The 3,686-nt window shown below is 35.9% G+C and overlaps 1 non-coding gene across 1 annotated transcript; it reads left to right on the forward strand.

Moving 5' to 3' along the window:
* Window positions 1–255: 255 nt before the first annotated feature.
* Window positions 256–327, forward strand: Trnaq-uug. Its single transcript has one exon. It is a non-coding gene; the product is annotated as a tRNA-Gln (tRNA).
* The last annotated feature ends 3,359 nt before the right edge of the window (window positions 328–3,686 follow it).

Raw genomic sequence — 3,686 nt, forward strand, 5'->3', positions numbered from 1 at the left:
TGTGTGTGTGTGTGTGTGTGTGTGTGTGTGTGTGTGTGTGTGTGTGTGTGTGTGTGTGTGTGTGTGTGTGTGTGTGTGTGTGTACATAGACGTGAACAGCATGTATATGTATGCAGTCAAGCTGGTCATGAGATATGATTAACGAAATACGTTGCCTTTTATTAGCATTTACCTATATATTAGTATCAACATATAGACTACTTTTTCATCATATGTAATTATCAGAAATTTATACATATTACAGCGAGAAAGCATGGTTCCATGGTGTAATGGTTAGCACCCTGGACTTTGAATCCAGAGATCCGAGTTCGAGTCTCGGTGGAACCTCAATAGTTTTTGCAGCACACGGGGCGCCATGGCCACCTATTCCTCACTCGATACTTCCCATCAAGGGGGATATCACAGCCATGTCAGAAAGTACTCAGCGCTATCAGAAACACTGCCCGCAGGTGTCGTTGATGTTTTGCAATGGGAGAGGAAGCCCACACATATCAAGTATAGAACAACACTCTCTCAAAATAAAGTTGAAAATACCATATTAGTTGAACTAAATTATGGATAACTAAAGATCAGGCGGGAAAAAAGACCATGCATTTTTTGAAACACTGATTTCTTCATCCTGACACGTTGTTGCCAGTTTTCCTCTTGCAGTAGTTAAAGCAGCCTTTTTCACGTCATATAATTCGTGAATTATGCTGAAATTCTTGCCAGTTTCCATTTATACCGGAACTACATTTATTGCAAGCAGATTTTTTATACAAAAAAGATCAGTAAATAAGGTAATGATAATGATAATAATATCGTTTTTGTTGGTATACATAATGGTGCAAGACAGTCTCTCATACTGTCAACTCGAGGAGTAAGTTTATCCTAAAAATAATTCGTAATATTTCAGTGTTAGAACAAAATGCATCTAGTCATTCACCATATGAACATCTGTAGTACCATGACTCAATGATTTGTTTTATTCCGCCGCAAGTACTTGACGAAAACCTTGAGAGAGAGAGAGACAGACAGACAGACAGACAGACAGACAGACAGACAGACAGACAGACAGACAGACAGACAGACAGACAGACAGAGAATTTGCCTGACTCACCAGAACATCAACACACTTTTGAGAAAGTGAGTTACTGACAAACAGAAGTTAAGTTACTGATAGGAAAATCAAACTCGATTTCACTCTGAAATCGTCATGCCAACATTTTTTCCAGCTCTCATTATGTGAAGACCGTGGGGCTGTATTATTAGCTGATATAAGAAAATGGGTTTGAATAATCAATTGAACGAAAAGCCACCGTAATTCTCAATTAAATCCAAATGTGCCATACCATGTACATTGCTAACCTCTGCGGTTTAGTCATCCTCGAAACAGGTCTGAAATATACGAGGATAGTCGTCTTCCCTATACTAGCAAACACAAACAACTCTAAGGTTTAAATGTACAATTACAATATGTAAAAAGTTCACAATATCATCAGGCTTAAAATTTCACTTTTCACTTTATCGTTGATATTACTTTTAATATCTTTATTAATAATGTTATAATCAAGGACCTTTTCTCTCTTAATACTTTTACCAGATTATCACTTTAATGGGTACTTTGAAATAATCTAGCTTAGTTACCCTGAAATAAATATTTTCTTTTATGAAAAACTTGTAACAGAAAATGGAACCTATATGGATATCTTTAATATTCAAAACGTGACTATTCGAGATGGCATCGTTATTAATGAAAACCTTTACTTAATTTGGGAAAAAAACACACTTTAGTTGCATAAAAATAACCTAGTTTAATTTATAAAGTATAGGGAAATAAGATTACTGAAGGGTAAACTGAAGTAAAAAATGAAGGCTAAATCTTCGGTTTGATATATATGGATTGGCAAAGAAAGCAATTTCTGTGCTATCTAAATCCTTCGTTAAATACCATATAATACATTACTAAGTTGTCCACTACTGTTTGTGTGTGTGTGTGTGTGTGTGTGTTTACATATATATGCAAAAAAAAATGTATAGATATATTTATGTATATATACATTGTGTATATGTATATATTAGTCCTGGGTAAGACAATAAACTGCACCCTGGGGTTCCCTTGAACAAGAACAGCACCCTATTAGCTCCCTATGCCAGGGTTATGGTGAAGCTGTCGGCAGAAGGGCAGTGGATATCTGGTGAAAACACCTTCGGTTCTACTGATTACTGGTTTCAGCAAACAATATGTCTGGCGTATTGCAGTGTAACTGTTTCAAAGCGGCAGAGATAGTTCCTCCTAGTTAGTTGGAGACTGCGAGTTGAGAAGGAGCCTGGGGGATACCACTCAACTTTTCTTTTCTCCTGACAAACCTCTACACCAATGATTAAATACAGAAACGATAATTCACACCACATCGCCCGTCGCGTGGGTTATCAAGGGGCGCGTTGTTCAGTGGGCAACCAGGCTGGCAATGTTAAACATGCATCTGGAAGACAAAGAAAACATTTCCAATTAAGAAACACATTAAAAATATGAACATGGAACGTAAGGAAAATGAAAGAGATGGGTAAATTACATACTGTCTGTAACGAAATGGATAGATACAACATTCAAATACTAGGATAAATGATCGCATTATAAAAGTCGGAATACAAGCAAAACCTCATAACATTAGTATTATGCAATGCTACGCACCAACCAACATTGCAAGTGATGAAGAAATGTAAAAAAAAATTTAACACTCTCCAAGAAACTTTAGACACAATCCCTAACAGAGATGTAAAAGTAATTATGGGAGACCTCAACGCCAAAGTCGGCAAAAATTATCTAAAAAATGACATCTGTGGAAAATTCAGCCTTGGAGATATAAATGAAAGAGGTGAAGATTTTATTGAATTCTGTAGTACAAATAATCTAGTTATAACTAACACATTGTTCCAACACCACCCAAGACATTTGTACACGTGGTTTTCACCAGACAAAAGAAGAACACGCAACCAAATTGACTACATTGTGTTGAACCAGAAATGGAAAAGTTGTATAAAAAATGCCAAGACAAGACCTGGTGCCGACTGCAACAGTGACCACCAACTACTAACTATCGACTTTCAAATAAGACTCAAAAAGATGGAGCGTCTAACACCACCTCTAAAGCTCGACTACAAAACTCTTGACAACAATTACAGAATTACAGTGTCAAACAAATTTGAATTGCTCTATCAATGTGAAGATGATAAAACACCAAATGAGTTGTGGGAAGAAGGAAAAGAACTCCTGCTGAGCGCTGCTTAAGAAACTATCGCCATAAAGAAAAAGACAAATTCCCGCTGGATATCTGAAGAAACACAAAGTGAAATGGAAACAAGAAGATGCCTAAAATCAAAGGGTATTAATAATCCAGCTGAAGAAGTAATTTACATAAAACAAAATACAAAAATTCAAAGGTTATTTCGACGAGATAAGGAAAAATATTTAAATGAACATTGCCAGAGAATTGAAAACTGTTCTATCAATTAGACAACTAAAGAACTCTACTAAGGAGTACGAAACATCACACGAAAATTTAAACCTACAATGGACACTATCAAAACTGAAGATGGACTTGATTATGTGATGGAAAAGAAGTCAAAGATAGATGGAATCAATATTGTTCCAACCTATACAAAAAGAATAAAGATCTAACAACTACATTAATTAGACTCAATGA

This window comes from Penaeus monodon, unplaced genomic scaffold, assembly GCF_015228065.2.
Source record: "Penaeus monodon isolate SGIC_2016 unplaced genomic scaffold, NSTDA_Pmon_1 PmonScaffold_5241, whole genome shotgun sequence".
NCBI lineage: Eukaryota > Metazoa > Arthropoda > Malacostraca > Decapoda > Penaeidae > Penaeus > Penaeus monodon.